At 41.8% G+C, this 20574-nt stretch overlaps 1 protein-coding gene across 5 annotated transcripts in view; it reads right to left on the bottom strand.

Annotated features, from left to right (window-relative positions):
• LCP1 (lymphocyte cytosolic protein 1) overlaps positions 1 to 20574 on the bottom strand; it is an 81507-nt gene that overhangs the window by 60059 nt on the left and 874 nt on the right. For 2 of the 5 annotated variants that reach the window (XM_045977992.1, XM_045977994.1), the window contains exon 2: positions 1727 to 1810. The exons of 1 other annotated variant lie outside the window; for it this stretch is intronic. The gene's annotated coding sequence lies outside the window, so the exon portion shown is untranslated. Of the gene's footprint in view, positions 1 to 1726; positions 1811 to 18419; positions 18463 to 20574 lie in introns of those variants that run through there. 2 more of the 5 variants (XM_045977995.1, XM_045977993.1) reach the window with 2 other exon arrangements.

Below are 20574 nucleotides of genomic sequence, written 5' to 3'. Positions count from 1 at the left end.
GGAGAGAGAATCTTAAACAGACTCCAGCCTGAGTGCAGAGCCCAACACACGGCTCATCTCACAACCCTGAGATCAAGACCTGAGCTGAAACCAAGAGTCGGATACTTAACCCACTGAGCCACCCAGGCGCCCCCTCACTTCTCCTTAATACATCCCACACCTCCCCATCATACTCTTCTTCATCGAGCTACACGTTCCTCCCCTCATTCTCCTGCTCATTAATCATCTGAGATTGCCCATCACTTCTATGGTAATGTTCAAATGCTGCTTCATCCGTCTTTCGAGCCTCCTACTACCAGCATAAGCCCCTGGTGCTCTTGAGCAGGTCTGTTGACTGTGGGACATTTCTCTTATGCCTCTCAGATTCCTGCGCTCTCTCTCCCTGCCCGCTTGCCCACTCTGCATTTCTGTAAATCTGAATCATTCTCTGAGAACCAAGAACAAGACTGGCTACATAACTTGTGGGCCCCAGTGCAAAATGAAAACATGGTGCTCTATGTTCAAAGTGATTCAGAATTTTTAGATGCTGACAACAGAACAGTAAGCCAAGCGTGGAGCCCTTCTGAGCAGAACCCCCTGTGTGGCATGGGTCACATGTCCACAAAGCAGGCCTTGCTCAAGAATCCTTCCTTGACCACCAGTTTATTTTGCATTCTCCTCGTAACACCAATAGTGCAGTCTACAAAGCTGTTCTTGACATCCGTTGCATGCTACCTTCCTTTGTCTGTTAATCTCTATGTCCGTATGTCTGCACATGCTCGTAGCATCTCTATTCAATCATCAAGCTCTTATGAGGACCATACTATGAGTCCGGCCCTTAGAAAACAAAACCAAAAGACTCCTCTCAGACACTCAAGGATTTCACAATCTGGAAGGTTACTAAATATCCTAACAATTATAATGCTGTGGGGTAACCACTGTGCGGAGAGATGCCCAGGGGGCCAGTGACATGGGGAGGGGCTGGAGGCAGGAAGGCATCTTAGAAGACGTGTAGCTGGGACTCCAAAAGTGTGTGGAAGCTGGCCAGGCCAAGCAGGAGAAAAAGAGAGAAGAAGGATGTTTCAGATGGAGGGACCAGCACATACAAACTGTGCAGGAATGTTCAGTGCCTCACCTAACTGAAATGTCAGCTTTTGGAGTAAGCAAATGCACCCTCTCCGAGCACCTCGTACAATTCATTGCTCATAGTACAAATCCAATAAATATTTAATTAGTTGAGGAGGTAAATGGATTCCATAAACAATGTGGGATTTAAAAGTTAAACCAAAGAACAAAAGTAATTAGAATTTTTAAATATGTATCTAAAATTCAGTAAGCATGAGGGTTCTTCCAGAGAATTTATATATGCTGCCCTATAAAGACGGATTTTTACATATATTTAATGCTAATTTTACTACCCCTTTCGGATCACAGTGCAACGAAAGCTAATTATGGCTACTATTGCTAGGTAGAGTATAAAAGGAAATGGGCTGTTCCTTGCTGCGAATTTGATTTTCATAAAACATCAAGTACATAAAAATGTTGTCCCTGTGCTATTTTTAAGTATTGAAAAATTTAAAAAGTTGAATCTAGCCAACAATGCAGATGATGACCATTTCAGAAGTAAAGACTTTGCATAACTTTAGTTTATAACAACACTGTAGCTATCCACTGACCTTTTACAAACCATTTGCACTAGCAAAGTCATTAAAATAGATGCAGGCTGAAAGGAAGGTAGACCACTTACCTTCAGCTTCCTAGGCTGGAAAGACAATATTTCCTCAACTTTTGTAAACAGATAGGCTTCCGCTGCTGAGGGTTTGAGGCATATCTAGCCAACAAGAACACAAACACAAGGACAAAGCTTTTTAAATAAGTGTGTAGAAAATAATAGAAGAGGGACGCCTGGGTGGCTAAATTATTTGGGCGACTGCCTTCCGCTCAGGTCAAGATCCTGGAGTCCCAGAATTGAGTCCAGCTTGGGGCTCTCTGCTCAGCGGGGAGTCTGCTTCTCCTTCTGACTTCTCCCCTCTCATGCTCCCTCTCTCTTGTTTTTTCTCTCTCTCTCTCTCTCAACTAAAGAAATAAAATCTTAAAAAAAAAAAGAATAGAAGAAAAAGAATGTGTGAATCAAGCACTACAATGGAAAGTTATGAGCCACACAAAGCTAAAATAAATAAAAACGAAAAAGCTAGTAAGAAAAATATTTGAGGAGCACGGTGCACAGGAAAAGCAAAAGACCTGAAATCTGCAATCTTAGCGACAAAGTCTGATCCCCGCAAATGTCAGATCTTGCGCCAGGCGCTTCTCCTGTACTCAGCTGAACTTGCACGTCAACTGGAGACAATACCAGCTATGCCACAGAACTACCTTGAAGAATAAAGGAGAGAAGGCATACTAACACAGCTAACACACTGGTCCTAGCTAGTGCCAAATTTCCGTTGAATCCAAATGTGCAAGTTGTGATCTACAGAACATACTGAAATACGTCATTATGTCAAGTCAAGTTCATTCATTCCAACAATCTTTTTTTTTATTACAATTCAACTGGAATTTCTTTCGCATCCACCAGGGGCACATCACATGCAATACTTCAGCAACCCCATAATGTGAGCGGCATTTATTCCATTTTAAGGTAAGCAAACTGAGGCCCAGAAGAAGAGTTGTTGTTTTTACTGTGTATCTGCAGCTGCAATATGAAAATATTTCTGGTCAAGTTCTCCATTCCTTAAATAGAAATATGAATCAGCTGCTAATTCTCTGCGGAGTCGGCCAAAACAGTGTAGCTTCAGTGAATTCATATGACACAGTTTCCTTATTTCAGTCACTCCTTTATGAAGTAAGTATTTACTGTGTTTAATGAAAACTGTACTGTGTCTAAGACACAACACAAACAAAGGTACAGAGAATCACAGGAAACGTAAGCACTAAAGAGTAAGACAATGGAATGGGCTGCATTAGATCAGTCTGGTGGCAGACGGATGGAATGGGGTGGACGGTGACAGGGAAAAAGGAGAAGGGTTAGGAGGCAATGGCAACCACGGATGGAGGGGGTAACAGCTACCGGCCGGAGTGGCAGCAATGGGCAGCAGAAGCAAGAGACATACACAAGACTGTTTCTGAGGCTATGTGCAGAGGAAGAATGAGAAAATGAGTCAAGAATGACTTTGAGGTCAAGCAGCTAGGGAATTCAGGGAAGAGGGATGTCCTGGGTTGAAGTGTGACATTTTAGGAAGATGTGGAGGAAATCCACTGGATCACAGTGGCATTAAGGCAACATTGAAAAGGCTCAGGATTGCTCACCGGTGTAAAACGCAAGCTATGTAATGGAGCTGTGGGGCTAAGTCAAGGTAGAAGACACAGATCGGAGCCTCATCAGCACGGAGAGAATTAAAGCTTCGAGTCAGGGTCAGCTCTCCAGGAGGAAGCACTGAGAAGCAAAGGAGCGGACATTCAAGGACTGACCTCCAACATCAAGACGGGAGAAAGAAGAAAGGCTAATTTGATTAATTTTTTGGCATGTAATGGAAAATGCTTAGATAATATTGATTAGATTTCAGATTATTTTAGATTGTATTAGGTAATAGAGAACTGTATTTTATTCTTATTTTTCTGTCCTAGTAAATGTTAAGTATCAATATAGGAGAAGGCATGGGCACTTTAAATTCTGTCTATTTTGAGAAAAATCCTATTCAGGGAAAGGAAATGGTTCAAAATGAAATCTCTTGGACCTAACAAGAATATCAATAATCTCTTTCCATTTACAATAATGTGTAAGATCTCCTTCCATCGTCAAGACCTTGGAAGTGCCCAGAAAAATCTCAAAACTTGTTTCTACCTGCCACATCACAACATCCAAATTCATTCACTATTTTCCTCATTCATGCTACTTTTTACAAGACATTGAGACTACAATGGTGGATAAAACAGTCACATTCTCTGTTCCTACAGAGTTCATAGCCTACCTCCTGACATTTTGCATCCTGCCTTTTTGCTTCCAATCCAAAGTAAACAGGATTGAACCTCAGTGACATTTAATTCACTTGCTTTTCTCATTGTCCTTTGGGTACAAACTTTTGAAAGATGAAGGCTGACTGCTTGCTAACCAGCAAACAGAGGTCTTTTTTTAGATGAATTAGATAGTAGCCAGAAAATGCAACAAAATATGTCCGAGTTGTCACACATTCTAACCTGAGTAGTTGAGTGGTTCCTGCCACCTCTCCAGTGGGCGGTGTCAGCTGTCTACACCGTGAGGGTTTAGCCTTCAAAGGCCTCCTAGGATTTGACAAACTCCAGTCAGAGGAATGAGAAATGGGAAGGAGAAGGATCCTTTGTCATCTCATCTCCTTTCTCATTGTCCTTTCCTGTTTATTTATTCTTTTAAAAGATTATATATATATATATATTTGACAGAAATAGAGACAGACAGCCCAAGCAGGGGGAGGGGCAGAGGAAGAGGGAGAAGCAGGTTTCCTGCTGAGCAGGGAGCCTGATGTGGGGCTCAGTCCCAGGACCCCAAGATCATGACCTGAGCTGAAGGCAGACACTCAACGAACTGAGCCACCCAGGCATCCCTGTCCTTCCTTGTTTGAATCAAAGGAAATGAAGGGTAAATGAAGATAAACAAAAAATATATTTTTAAATGAAGAATAATAGTTTAAAAAAAAAGCCCTAGAATGAATGAAGCAGAAACTCTCCAAAATTGCTGTTGGTAGTAGATTTACTGAAACTGCTGAATTTAAAAACTTTCATTTTCTAAGTGTTCAGGAAAACAAGGCTTCAGAATAAGTGTGCTAACTTTGCCCACCCTAGTAGGTGGCATTCATGGGAACACAGGGTTGTTTTCATCTAAGTCATTTTCCTGCCTGTGGTTTGAGTCAATCTCAAACACCTACAGGGACCAGGCAGGTGCTTAACTGGAGTGACGCGGGCTGGGTATAAGTGACAGAAACTGACACCCGCTGGAAAGATAGAAGCCTTGTCCACAGATAGTAGCAGAAAGAATACCAACTTGATTGCTCAAGAGAAACCAGAAGTCTGGATTTTTATGTGAAATCATCTGATTTTTAAAATATTGTCAACAGAGATGCCTGCCTTCAGGCATCTTAGACGTCTGCCTACAGCTCCGGTCATGAGCCTGGGGTCCTGGGATCGAGCCCACATCGGTCTTCCTGCTCAGTGGAAAGCCTGCTTCTCCCTCTCGCACTCCTCTAGCTTTTGTTCTCTCTCTCTGTGTGTCTCTCTCTCTGTCAAATAAATAAGTAAAATCTTAAAAAATAATAAAATACTGTTAATGAATTTTAAAAAATTAAATTTTTTGTCCCTAACTTACAGCCTCTGGTCTATGGCGGGTTTGCTGTGTTGGTACAAAAACAAGGAAGCTATGGGAGAGTCATCAACATGATTAACCTTCTCATGTGTAACTGGTGCAAGGACTCAAGAATGTTGAAATAACCTGATAGAGGAGGCATCCAGTTATAATGGAAGTGAAGAGAGAGACAATTGAAAGACTAATGGTGAGAAAATTGTGACTATTACTGTACATATGGGACGAATGGTTTGACAGTAAAAATGATACTGAGAGCTTGGTAACAAATTGTGCACAGTATTGAAATGAGCTTGACCTAAGTTATTATCATTGTTGGCATCATCATCAGCTGGAGACGAGGGGAAAATCCTTGGTGCGGCTAATACTGGATGCCTAGCATTAATCCAAAGAAGGCTGGGAATGTGAAGAATTAATATGCCATGGCAAATTGCTGCTGAAGGCTGTTGCAAGGCATGGAACATTCCATTGGTTCAAAGCCAGTGGAACCAAAATTTGAAGTTCTGGTGCAGACTCATGTATCCATTCATTCATTTTTTCAACAAATATTTATTGAGCACTTTTTATGTGCCGGGTACTATCAGAGGCACTAGAGATACAGTCATGCATGAATCAGACAAAAGTTCCTGACCTGTTGTAGTTTACATCCTTGCTGGGAGAAGCAGACAATAGACAAGATAACAAAGTATACAATATACTAGGCAGTAAATCTAAGGAAGAAAAAATGAAATAAGGGAGGGGGAATAGAAGTGTGTGAGTGTGTGTGTGTGTGTGTGTGTGTGTGTGTGTGTGTGTGTGTCCTTTAGGCAGAGAAGGGTGATATGGATTTGAAATTCTAAATACGGTTACCAGGCAAGGTCTTACTGAGAAAGTGACATTTGAGCTGAAATAGGAGAGAAATGGGTGCTGAAGGTGAGGAGTGGAAGTAAGCCCTGCGGATTCTGGAGTAAGAAGATTTCAGGCAGAAGGAACAAGTGCAAAGGCCCTGAGGGAACGGTGCACCTCCTGTTTGCAAGGCCAACATGATGAGCAAAGATGGAGAGGAGGAGGAGCAGATGAGGTCAGAGTGGCTTGCTTGCAAGGGTGTTGACTTTTATCATAAGTGATGTAAGAAGTCATTGTGGGGAAGGAAATCCCGGGATTAAACCAAAGGAGGGAAAGCTGGGTGCATTAAAATCAGTGGGAGGCTGTTGCAAGAATCTATGAGACAGGGATGGCTTGGACTAGGTCTTAGCAGTGGAGACGGTAAGAAGTCACCTGATTTTGTGTATATTTTGACAGTAGGGCTGGAAGAATTTACTGACAGACTCTTTGCAACATTTAAGAAAGTGAAGAGTCAAGGATGAATTTAAGGCCTTTGGCCTGAGCCAGTGGGAGAGAATGATGTCTGCATTAGGCGATGTGGAAAGACTAGATGAGAACAGGCCTGAAGGAGGAGACCAGCACAAGCTGTTTTAGACTGGTTGTGCCTATTAGGAACCCACTTAGGGGAATTGAGCAGGCAGCGGCCTATGGTATCTGGAGGCCCACACTGTGGGGTTAAATTTGAAGTCATCGAAGGTATTTAAAGCTGTGTGATTGGATGAGATCACCTAGAGAACAAATATAGATAAGGAAGAGAAGAGGTCCAAGCTCTGAGATTTGAGGCACTCCAACATAAAAGGTTAGGAAAATGAAGAGGGACCAGCGGAGTATACTAAGAAGGAATGCTCAGGGAGATAGGAAATAGATCAGGTGCCTGTAATGACTTAGAGGCCTAGTAAAGATGGATCTCAAGTTGGGACCAATCTCTGAAAAGCTGCTGCTGATCATGTAAGATAAGGCTAGAGAACTGCCCCCTAAAACATGGAGGCGATCAGTAACCATGTAAGGACAGTTTGGTGGAGATGGAGATGTGGGGCCAAAGTCCTATTGGACTCTTTTCCCAAAAGAATGGGAGGGAAGACACTGGAGACAGAAACTATAAACAAATTTAAAAAGATCTGTTGTGAAGGGAAGAAAAGAAATGTGGAAGGTGGTTCAAGGGAGTGTGGGCTCGTGTCTTTTTTTTTTTTTTTTAAGATTTTATTTATCAGAGAGAGAGAGAGAGCACACAGAGGGAGAGGGACAAGCAGACATAAGCAACTGAGCTACCCCGGCGTCCTTCAAGTGTCTTTTTTAAGGTGGGAAAAAAATAACAGTAAATTTCTATGATTCTGGAAATTACCCATCAGAGAAAGAGGAAAAAAAATCATGCAAGAGATAGAGGGAAGATTTGATGGAGCAAATGTCTTGAATAGATAAGAAGGGATGAGGCCTGGTCAAGGAGCAGAGACAGCTCATCCATGAAGACAGGAGAGAACGAGTAGATGGTCACAGGTGCTGGGAGGTGGACCTGTGCAAATTCTTCTGACTGCCTCTATTTCCACAATGAATGAGTTTGCGGAAGGAGCTACGGAAGGGCTGTAAAGAAAGGAGAGTGTATAAAACAGTGAATCGGGTTTGGAAGAGAAGCTGCTTAAGGGGAATTTGGTGTGGGGCCTAAGCAACCTTAATGGCTAGTGATTACACTTAAAAAATATTTTTATTTTAATTACTTAACATTTCATTTTTAAATCATTTCAGAATTACAAAAAAGGTGCAAAAAGCGTTCCAGGAATTTCTGTATGCCCTTTCCCCTGCCTCCTAAAATGTTAACATCTTATATAACCATGGTACAACTGGCAATATCAGGAAATTAGCATCGATCCACCACTACTAACTAAACCACAGACCTTTTTAAAATTTAGCACATTGTCTTATTAATGTTCTGTTTCTGGAGTAGGACCCAATCCATGATCCCACAGTCCATTTAGTTGTGATGTCTCCTTAGTTCCCTGAAACCCAGGATATTTTCTCAGTCTGTCTTTCAACACCTGGACATTTTGGAAAAAGCTAGTCATAAAATGTCTCTCATTGGGCTTATCTGTCTCCTCACAATTAAATCAGGCCTGCACTTTGGGCAGGAATGCCACATAAGTGATGTGTCCTTTTTAGTGCATCGTATGATGGGACACCCGAGGTCTGCCATGGTCCTCCACTGTAAAGCTAGTGTTTTTTCCCTTTGTAATGAATAATTAAGTGATCGTGAATATAAAATACAAGCATTCTGCATGGTTTTTCTCCCACCCTATTCATCTTCACTGAGTAGGTGGAGAACAGATTTAACATTAATACTGTGGTCTATCAAGTGAGTACCTTAGCTAAGGTATAAACTAAAACAGCTAACAATATCATCAAACAGAAAGGTTAACTGCTTCAACAGATTTTCAATCTAGACCAAGCAATCAATTACAGAAGAGGATGTTTGATTTCAAAGGAGAAAAGTAGCCCTAATTTTAAAGTTTTACAGCACTAATTAATTTATACCTAGCTTTTGTGGAAATACTTGTGCGTACTTCTGGGAAAGACTTCTTTTTTTTTTTTCCCAAAGATTTTATTTATTTATTTGACACAGAGGGGAGAGAGAGAGATCACAAGTAGGCAGACAGGCAGGCAGAGAGAGTGGGGGGGAAGCAGACTCCCCACTGAGCAGAGAGCCTGATGTGGGACTCGATCCCAGGACCCTAAGATCATGACCTGAGCCTAAGGCAGAGGCTTAACCCACTGAGCCACCCAGGTGCCCTGGGTCTCTTCCCCCCCCCCCACCCCCCGAGAGAGAAGAGGAGGAGCAGAGGGAGACAGAGAATCCCAAGCCCTGATGTAGGGCTCTGAGCTGAAATCCAGTCCAATGCTCAACCAACTGAGCCACCCAGGCACCCCAGCAAGGTAGAGTCTTAAAAGAGGCAGTCCAAAGTGCACCTCTAGGCTAAGGTCTTGTGAAAAATCCAAGGGCAGAAGCAAAGAGTACTTTTGTTTTTAAGCTGGGAAAAGGGTTGGCCTGGATGGTGATGACAAGTGGGGAGGAGGAGTGGCGGGACCCTCGCTGCCTCTACCACTGGGCAGTTTTTAGCATGGAAAAGACTTCTTAAATCAATTTTTGTCCCTCTATATACAAGTATATACAAGTGTACAAGTACCAACAACTATTTATGGGACCAATATCTGGTCCCCAAATCTGAACACCTGGGGAAAATATAAGGAGAATAATAAACAAATAGAGAAAATAAAAGATGTGCCAAATATCTAATTAAAACATCCTAGGGATTCCACGAAAAGTCAAAGGCTTTCTCAAGTGAAATTTAAAAAGTGACTAAACATTCTGAACTTCTGATATAGTAGATGTGCCTAATGGAACATTTTTCTTGCAGTGGGATTTTGAATTACTCGGTGGTTTCAGATACCTGCTTTCAAATATATGGAGGCCTGAGGTGAGGTAGAAAATATCCAATGCAAATCAGGAGATCCTGCATTTAAATTTGCCTGAGTTTCCACCAGCTTGGCCAGGTCAAGCCACTAGAGCAAAACAGTTAAGAGCATGTGCTCTGGAGTTACCAAGGCTTAGATCCCAAAGCTGGTTCCTGGGTTTATGATCTTTGTAAGTTTGGATGAGCTTCTTAATTCTTGGAAGCCTTTTTCTTCATCAACATAAGAAAAGTAAACAGCATCCACATCCTAGCGTCGTTCCAAGGCATACACGAGAAGCAGCACGGGGAACACTTAGCATAATGACCAATACACAGCATACGCCCAAAAAGTGCCAGCATTCATACCGAAAGGATTTTTATTATAGCTACTGTTATTACAAGTCACCTTCCTGGGCTTCAGTTTATATCTTAACTGTAACTGTGAAATGAGGGACATCAGCTGGACCAGAATTTCTCTAACATGAATAAATATCTGGGAAAATGATCGCAGACTTCCAGAGTTGCCTTTAACTATTTCTATTACAATAAGCAAGCATAAAACTTGGTATAAACTGCAAATGCACTTAGATCCTACCTATAAATCAAAAATTAGCCTAAAAATTAAATTCAAAACAAAACCAATAAAATCGAGGAGGAGAGCGGTGATTTTCCGGAATTAAATCCCCCGCTGCCGGGTGAGCAGGGTGTCAGTCCCCGCAGGCGCAGGTTATTCTGTTCCCTGCCCGTGCTACCCACTGCGTTCTTCAGGCTATCAGTGCTTCACTTCTGCCCTTGCTTTTGAACTACGGCAGCCCAGACATCATTTGGCCCTCATGTTGCCCAAACTCATGATTTATTTGGAGCTGGTTCTCTTCTCTCTAGCCCTTGGAAATTAAGAGAGTAACTTGGTGTCAGTTTCAGATTTATCTCTTAATGCAGATCCTGGAGACGCCCAGCTCCAAACCTTTCAGGGACTCTCTACTGCTTCCAGATCCTGACAATCTGAGTCCCCTTTCAGACGAACGTTGGCAGCCTTCTCTAATCAGTTCTTCTCTAGTCAAACTAGGACACCTGCTGCCATAGCCTGAATGTCTATGTGCCCTCAGATTTGGTGCGTACAAATCTAATCCCCAGAGTGATGATACTGGGAGATGGGGCCTATGGGAGATGATTAGGTCATGAGGGTAGAGCCCCCAGGAGAGAGATTAGTGCTATTAGAGGCCCCAGAGAGCTCCCTTGCCCCTCTACTTTCCTGGCCAGGGTGCGGATTTTCTATTTTCAGGGACAGGACCGCAGTTGAGGCTCTCAATACTATGCAGGGTATTTTGTTTCAGTTCTCTGCCCGTTGCAGACTAGAGAGTCTTCTCCACTCCCCATGTACGTGGTACAAACCCCGGTGCCTGGCTCTAAAAGCCCATGTCCAAATTAGACATCTCTGTGGACTGCCGTGGCTTCATCCTCACCTGACTTCACTGCCATTGAGTTCTTTTTCTTTCCAACAAGAGGATTTATTTCCCTTTCTGCTCATCTCTGCTACATATTTTTTTTTCTTTTTTAAGATTTTATTTATTTGACAGAGATCACAAGTAGGCAGAGAGGCAGGCAGAGAGAGAGAGAGGAAGGGAAGCAGGCTCCCTGCTGAGCAGAGAGCTCGATGTGCGGCTCGATCCCAGGACCTTGAGATCATGACCCGAGCCGAAGGCAGAGGCTTTAACCCACTGAGCCACCCAGGTGCCCTTGCTATGTATTTTTTTTTTAAGGTTTTATTTGCCTATTTGAGAGAGTGAGCAAGTGAGCAGAAGTCGGGGAGAGAGAGAAAGCAGGGAACCCAATAGGGGACTCAATCCCAGGATCCTGGGATCATGATCTGAGCCAAAGGCAGATGCCCAACTGACTGAGCCGCCCAGGCACCCCTCAACTACATATTTCATCTGACATTTCTATGCATTTGGGATGGGTAGGAGATTGTCCACCTCAGCACTGGCAGCCACGTAACAACTGTAATTCTTAGCATCGATTTCTAACCAATTAAAGAAACTACACATGCTCAAGTATAAAGTAACTTTATGACTGTTCATATAACATACATATATAGACATACACATATATACATCTATAAATACAAATATGTATGTATATATGGAAAATACTTTATGACTTCATATGACATATGTATAGATAAATAAATACCTATATATGGATTATTTTTAAAGAGCACAAGTTCCATTTTAGTATAATTTAGTAACAAAGTCACTCTCCCATACAATTATAATAATAATGGTCATGGTGTGACATTTCCTTTCTACTATTAGGTTCTGAATTTTCACTGAGAAAAAATAAAAAGTTGACTGAGCATGTTCAATATTCCAGGCACCATGTTAAAGCTCTTTAAGGACATTCTCATTGAATTTTCCCAGCTCTTTAGAGGGTAGGTGCCATTACTATCCCAATTTTGCAGATGTAGATATTAAGGCTTAAAGGGTTGAGCAATTTGACCAATGGTAAAGTAAATGGTAAGGTCAGTACTCAAACCATTTCTATTTGGCTTAAGGACCCAAGTATGTAACCATTTTACCTCTCATCTTAAAAGGCCAAAGTAGGCAAACTGGGTATATTACGTATCCAAAATATACAAAGATCCTTCAAAAATCATTAGGAGGGAACAATAAACACTACAATGTAAAAATAGGCAAGAGACTAGGATAAATCCTTTATAATAGATCATATTCAGTAATAAACAGAGGAATAAGATGTTTGAGCTCATTAATAATCAAACACAAATTAAAATAAGATGTTATTTTCTACCTATCAGAATAAGATTAAAAAATGATTAATTCCCAGGACGAGTTAGCTCCCTGAAGGGAAATAAACACACACAGCTGGTGGGAACTTAAATCAGGATTTCTACAAGACAAATAGGGGGCATTTTATCAAAAAGCTTTAAAATGTTTATGCCGGGGGTGCTTGAGTGGCTCAGACAGTTAAGTATCTGACTTCAGCTCAGATCATGATCTCAGGGTCCTGGGATCTAGCCCAATGTCGGGCTCTACACTCAGCAGGGGAATCTACTTATTTCTCTCCCTTTCCCTCTGTCTTCGCCCCCAAATCCCCACTCATGATCTCTCATCTCAAATAAATAAATAAAATCTTAAAAAATAAATAAATAAAATCCTTATGCCACGTGGAAAAAATTCTTATATTTTTGAAAGAAATAACAAAGCTATAAAATAGCAATGATACAATATTTTTAAATTAAAACACATATGTGTACATATATATGTGTATGTATATAAAATGTTTTTAGTTATATTATATCAAAATATTAATAATAGTTATCTCTATACAAAAAAGATTACAGGAAGTTTTTCTTCCTTTTTTTTTATTTGTATAACTGATTTTCCTACAATAAACATGTACTAGTTTCATGACCCCTAGTTCAGTATTTCTTTTTTTTTTTAAATATTTTATTTATTTGACAGAGAGAAATCACAACTAGGCAGAGAGGCAGGCAGAGAGAGAGAGGAGGAAGCAGACTCCCCACGGAGCAGAGAGCCCGATATGGGGCTCGATCCCAGGACCCATGACCCGAGCCAAAGGCAGAGGCTTTAACCCACTGAGCCATGCATGCGCCCCGCCCTAGGTCAGTATTTCTTAGCAACACCTGGGCAGATTGAAAAAGCAAGGTTTTGGGGGCACCTGGGTGGCTCAGTGGGTTAAAGCCTCTGCCTTCGGCTCAGGTCATGATCCCAGGGTCCTGGGATCGAGCCCCGCATTGGGCTCTCTGCTCAGCGGGGAGCCTGCTTCCTCCTCTCTCTCTCTGCCTACCTCTCTGCCTACTTGTAATCTCTGTTTGTTAAATAAAATAAATAAAATCTTAAAAAAAAAAAAAGAAAAAAGGTTCTGGAAACTGTACAAGCAAAGGCTGGATTGGAAATAATAAAGTGGGTCTATAAATATGGTCCCACAGAATGTCTAAGATAAAACAAATGAAAAAGGGCGCCTGGGTGGCTCAGTGGTTTAGGCTGCTGCCTTCGGCTCAGGTCATGATCTCAGGGTCCTGGAATCGAGTCCCGCATCGGGCTCTCTGCTCGGCAGGGAGCCTGCTTCCCTCTCACTCTCTCTGCCTGCCTCTCTGCCTACTTGTATCTCTCTCTGTCAAATAAATAAATAAAATCTTTAAAAAAAAAATGAAAAAAAATTGAGTCACCAAATAATATAGGCAATGTAATCTCTTTAATTAAAAACCACATATAGTTATATATTATAAATTATTTAATATATATGAAATGGTATACATTAACTATATGTTCTATATTAATATATATTAATTATATTATATAATAAATATAATAGTTTGGGGAGAAGACTTTTACTTCCTATACTCTTCTATTATTTTTCTCCCAAGAAGCATTAATGACTTTGATATTGAAACACCCAATTAAAAATATGAAAGTTGAAGGAGAAGCTGATCAAAACTCATAAAACACACACGTTTTTGTTCATTAAATTGAGGAAATACCAAACTCAGTGTTAACATCCACCAAGATAAAACAGATATTATTTTATAGCAAATAAAATCACCCAGTCTAGTACTTGAAAGTCAAGTAGATTTATAGACATTCTTACAGCAAGACTGGTTTATGTGGGAAATGTCAGCTATTCAATAATTATCGGGCTACGCTTACGGTTAGTGATCAATAATAGCTCGTGAATGGAAATCAGTAATAGAACCATAGAGCAGGAATATGGAAAGAGTCTTCAAGGTGAGGAAACTGCGCTTCACAGAAGTTAGCCACCTGAGGTGACACAGTCCTCTGAGTCCCCGTTCAGCTTGAGAAACTTTCCAGATGGAAAACACAGACAACCCCAACAACTCTCTTTGATCTTCCTTCGGTGATTCAGGCTAGAGCTGTCCTGGAGTGACTCAGTAATGATACTTCCTATATAAACTTCATGATCACACACTCAGGAAACCTACCCATTGCCTGCATGGCTCAGTTGGTTAAACGACTGCCATTAGCCCCGGTCGGTCATGATCCTGGAGTCCCAGGATCAGAGTCTGGCCTCAGGCTCCCTGCTCTGGGGGAATCCTGCTTCTCCCTCTGCCCCTCCCCCTTCTCAGGCTCTCTCTCTCTCTCTCTCTCTCTCTCAAATAAATAAAATCTTTAAAAAAAAACTGTATAAAGCTGCTATAAAAGACATGTATGGTGTCAAGAGACAGGGTCTTGATCTTCTCTCTCATTAAGGCTGCATGAGCTCTCTGGTACCAACCTCCTGTGTTGTCCCCTAACCCCATCCAAAGTCTGTCCCTTGTATTTCAGACAGGTGCTATGTGGTACCTGGAAGAAAGGTGCCTGTCAGCTTGATATGGTGACCCCATGCTCTCCTGGGGGCACCTCAGCCCAGGCTCCCAAGAGACAGACATTCCTAGGGAATGGCAATGTCCTTCTCCTCCCTGCCCCTGGGACTCCCGCCCCCATCCCCCCCCTCACCCTCCTGCCCTCTGCCCCTCAGCAGCGTTGCTGGGCCTGGTCCTCTGACACAGCGGATGCTCCCTGGCCTCTTGGCTCTGTGTCCCCAGTGCCTCTCCCCATGTTGGGGGAGGGGGGGAGGTGGGCAGCGACCCACCACCAGGCTTCTCCAGCTTTGGGTCCTGAGCAGGCTGCACCTGGACCTCCTGGCGCCCCTGGACACTCCAGGTCATCCCTCTGTTCCCAGTCCCAGTCACCCCCCTGGGGTCACCGCTGCTGGTGGTCTAGCTGGAAAGGGAAGCACGTCCCTTACCCTTAGGGTTGGGCGTCTCCTTGTCCCACCGTGCCAGGTGGACCGACTGGGCAGGGCCAGGTGTTACCTTTCCCAGGCTGCAAGCCAGGCACTGAGCGATGGTGGAGGGCTGTGCCAGCCGCATGGTGCATGACCATCTGAGGGCTACTATATGGCCGGTATGTGTGTGCTATTGTTCCCTCACCTGTTCTTCTTACTAGAATGGTGCCTGTTTGCCTTTGAGTGGATGTTTCCTAAGGACAGAGGTCATTTGAGAGAGGTCTAGAGGTCAAGCAGGCGGTAAAATCCTTCTCTCCATTTTAGTCTGAGCCCTTCCCATGTGTGATTCTTTTATCCTCCAGCCAGCTCATGTCGATAACTCATGGAAAATTCTGGGCTCTTAAAATCCACACCTCCGCTACTATAGGATGTCCTTGCAGCATTTGAAGCTTGAAATTTCTACACCTTATGGAAAATGCTTCATTTTCAAATGACTTTTTCCTCCTTGAAAATAAGGATCAATAAGTGAGATATACGTATCAAGGAACGTCTAGTCCTCAGGTGTGGATCTAAAAAGCACATTGCTGTAATTTATCACAGCTCACTTTACAGTGGATTAGCAAAACCGGCCCTTCTGGTTCCTAACTAAATAATCTCTACCGAACAAATGGTGGCAGGCCAGAACTGTTACATTAAAGGACCCACTTTCAATCCCTGTGATCAGTCACTTCAAGCTGCTCACTGGCCCCATAAGTGCCATCTCCCTTTTACCTGCACTGGGGACACCAAGCGTTTCGCACTGTGTACTGAGAACAACCAGGATGAGATGCTTTTTTTTCTCCTCCCAAGTAGGATCACTTGGGTAAAGTAATACACCAAGTTACAGATCCACTGGAAGCAATCCTTTTTAATGCCAAGAGTCTGGGATTGGGGCAAGGGGCAAGGAAGGAGGGAATGTTCTGGTTTCTTTAGCTCTAGCTGAAAGAAGTGATGACTCCAGGTTTCTCCTTATGGGTCTGATTCTGGGTAGGTTGCTAAGTGAAGGGGTCTTGAGGTTCCTGGGAAGTGACCCACACTAGCAATGGCATGCAAAGGTCCCATGGCTCAAAGCAAGGTACCATCCAATGAGAAGTAGGAGCACAGACTAAGTCTCATGTTGTTTGGTGGTTTGCATGCAAATCTCTGGTAGTTACAGAACTTTCTCGTTAAAGCAAGTCTTAAGCAGAGCCATATCAATAGGTCAAACGGATAAAAGTGTGGGTGTTCTGCTTGGAACTGCAGTGGAGGGAAGAGTAAAGAACCACAGTCTGTCTTCCCCATGGCTCCTGACCAGAGCTGGACACCATATCTCCTTCTTTTGGACCATATTACTTCACCTGACATACCTGGCGGAGGAAATGAACCCATTTTCTCCATCCCACCAAGGCAGGTCACTCCCTGGGACAGGGTGAGGAGAGAGGCAAAGTCCTGGAACTTCCTTATCTCAACCCTGATAAAGTCTCTGACATCAGAACAGAAGGGTGGGGGGTGGAGATTGTTGTAAATCCTGAAGGGCTGTCAAGAACGTGCTAGACCCACAGAGTGATGCTGAGACAGTAGGCCAGCGTTCTACATGTCCAGCTAAGGTGGAAGAAATGCAAGTTCCTCACCAACACAGAGAGTATGATGCACCTATCACATGTCCAGGCAATCTGTGCTCTTCCCTACCCTGGTCGCCCGCACCATTTTAGCCTTGTTACACGGAAGATAAAGCATGCGCTTAGTCATGGTTGTGAGCAGAAACCAGAGAGATAGGTTTGAGGAGCAAAGCCACTGTGGTTACTGCTATGCATCTTAGAATGAAGAGTGACATCACAATGTTTAAGGTCATAAATTGCTTTGTGCCTTAGAGGGAACAGTGTCATCGCAAAGCATTTCGACTCACCTTTGGTTCTAAATGCTACATGACTTCTTGAGGACTGAACGGAGGGAGGGCATGGGGTTCATATACTTTATGTGCATGGCACATATTCCTTAAAGATTTAGGACCAGATCCCTGCTGGTTCCAAAGTCTCAGTAGATGAACGTGCACCTGAGAAAACACCTGGGAAGGATTCTGTGCTTTTGGAACACCTTTCCCTCTAGCCATTCAAAGGAGGGTCACATTGTAGCCCTTTTGCCTTTTCCACCGCTGTTAGGCTCACTAGCTAGCTGGCCCAGAGGATGCTGACAGCAGGGCGGCTTTCATCCTTGGGTCACTGGTTGAGATTCCCCATGGATATGGTCCAATGCAATCAGTGGACAGCAGCTCCTAGAATCGACTCACGTGGAGGACAAATCGAGGTCTCCTTACTTACATCACTGACTTGGACACTTTCAGGTACAAGCTGTCCCACAGGTCCTCTGCAGCCAGAGGGGCATAAGGATCTATGTGATAGAATGGAGGAACCAGCCTACAGCACGCATCTGTTTTACAGTGTGAGAGCCACAGGTGGTTCTCTGCCATGCCTGAAATGGTAGCCAACTAGGTGCAATATTTTATGGCTAAATGCCCAGGATTCACCAATCATCAACTATTTATCACATAAAGCAGGGACAATGCAGACAGGACACCTGGGCCATTTGTTTCCTAACAATTAGCATCTAATGAGGACTCACTGTACACAGCACAAAACCAAGTTCCTGGCACAGATTATTGCTTTAGATCCTCACAATACCCTGAGTTAGGTCCCATTTTACCCCAAGTTCACAGGTGAGGAAACCAAAGGGGCTTAGGCTCAGCAGCTGGCCCAAGGGCAGAGAAATAAGAAAGGGCAGCCAGGGATTTGAACCCTGAGGAGCTGAGCTATGTTATCCGGCCTTTGATTGAAATTTGATAAAGGAAATTTGATACGGTACTAGAATGTGCAATTAGCATGATAATTCTGGAGTAAGATAAAACAAAATCAAAGCTAAGAACAGTGCCTTCCCACAGAGTAAGTAACCAACATTGACATTTCATCATTCACAGCACCGAAGGCAAGGTTGCTTAGTCAACCTAACATAAAGGAAACAAATATTTTTTTTACCTTTTTTTGGTGAAGGATACAGCCACACAATATACATAGATATCTAATATCTCCGGGTGCAGATGAGCAGTTTAAAACCATCACTGAAGCAAAAGAAATACACAACTATTTTCAAGTATTCGGGGTAGTGTAAATAAATAACACTATTCTACCCAAACAACAAAACAAAAAAAAGTTAAAAAATTTTTAAAACCTCAAGCACTTAATAGGTAAGTAAAGCCTTTGAAAATGATTTAAAATTTCATTTCACTGTCTGAAATTATATATTCTCAAATGAATCATTATAAGTTGTTTAATAAAGCTTACAGTTTAGCACTTGCAAAGTTCTTATGCATAGTAGGTTTCCAATAAATCTCTTTGGAATGAATGAGTAAATCCATGAATATGCTTTTAAAAACAGACACTGTCCTTTCATTATGTTTAGGATTTTTTTTTAAGATTTTTTTTTTTAATTCTATGATGCAGGTTGCATGATATTTTCTTATTAACAATTTTTAAATCATTTCCTTAGTAAATTTTTTTTTTTAAGGGAATCTTGGGATGAGTTTCTACTTCCAACAAAGGAAAGGAAATAACTATCATCCTGAAAGACAAAAAGAAGTAACTAAATAACTGGCCAGAAATAATTAAAATAATTAAGAACAGAAATGAAGCTTTCAGATAAGAGAGATAAAAAGAAAAGCAGCTTCAAAATATCTTTATTAACATTTAAGAAAATATAAAACTGTTCCTTATGTAGCATGAAAACACACAAAAAAATCTATAAATTTAAGCCACTGTGACTAGTGAAGAGTAAGACACTTCCTGGTACTGTATATAGAATTGAATAAATTCAGACCAAGTAAATACCTCTTTCTCAAAATCACTGTGGTGCCCTGGGTTACTCAACAGTTTAACCAACGTGCACACAAAAATAACTCTTCATTTTTGAAAAGAAGCTCCAAAAAACTAAGACGAGCATAAAAATACAAATTACTGCAGTTAATTCCATATGGTAAAATGTTAGATTAAATCTACACTAATGAAACAATTCAGTAAACCTGTTATGTTTAAAAGGAAAGAGGAGAGAGGTATATGGAAAACAGTAAAGATTTCTAGCAACAATTTCTACACCTTTCCAGCAGAGCTGTGTCCTTTCACCTAACAGGCAAATCTGAGATTCCCCAAGTATTCCCCAAGCATTAGGAAAATCAATAGCATTAACTTCGGGGTGCCTAAGGTTGCTTTTGCATAAGCTTTTATCTCATTTTTAGCAACATTAAAAAAAAGAAAGCACAAAAACACAGGATGTATATAACCTTGGCTCACCATTGCTCTGGCTTCCTTAATACAATCTGCTAAAAGAGCCAAAGTGTTGTGGTTTAGTTTCACAAGCTTCATCACATGGTTCTGCCAAACTGCAAAGCTAATGGGACAAATAAATAGGCTGACCATACTGTACAACAGGTAAAACAGACCCTTAAAGTCAAAGACGGAGCTTTAGTCCTTAAAGAGACATGTGTGTGTGTTTTCTTAAAGGAAAAAAAATGAGGTAGTAACATTTTCAAAAATAGTAAAAAAAAATTAATGAGTGAAATAAAAATACTAAAATAATCCAGATTGAATGTGATTTGTGTTTTCTAAATCCAGTCTACATTTGTACATCGTTTCCATATTAAACAGCCTGAGGTTCTGCCTGATACTTGCTCGAAGAGATGTGCAGGAAATGAAGTCTGGTGCCTGATTTCATATATGACAAAGCATTTTTTTTCTTAAATTATTGATAAGGACATTGCCTTGATTGTGACCATGAGTCACTAAGCATAAATTTTAAAGGCCAAGCATTGTTCAGTAAAAGTATATCTCAATAGTTCTCATGGTTCCAACAACTTTTGAGAACACAGGAACCTGACTCAATTTAAATATTGAAACACAGATTCAGTACACAAAATCAAAATCAAAATCAAAATGTTTTTATGTTTTTATGCCTAAAAACATAAACATAAACACTTTTCACGCTTACAAAATATGCACAAATATTATTTGAGACAAAACCTAGCAATCAGATCTGCCTATTGCAGTCAACTTTCTTGTTTTTCTGAGAGGCTAACCAATCTATGGAGGAGACACAGGCAAAAGTATAAATCCACGCCAGCCGCCACGGTCTTATTGGGAC

The sequence above is a fragment of the Meles meles genome, chromosome 14 (assembly GCF_922984935.1).
Source record: "Meles meles chromosome 14, mMelMel3.1 paternal haplotype, whole genome shotgun sequence".
NCBI classification, from domain to species: domain Eukaryota; kingdom Metazoa; phylum Chordata; class Mammalia; order Carnivora; family Mustelidae; genus Meles; species Meles meles.
This window is presented reverse-complemented; position numbering and strand designations above follow the sequence as displayed.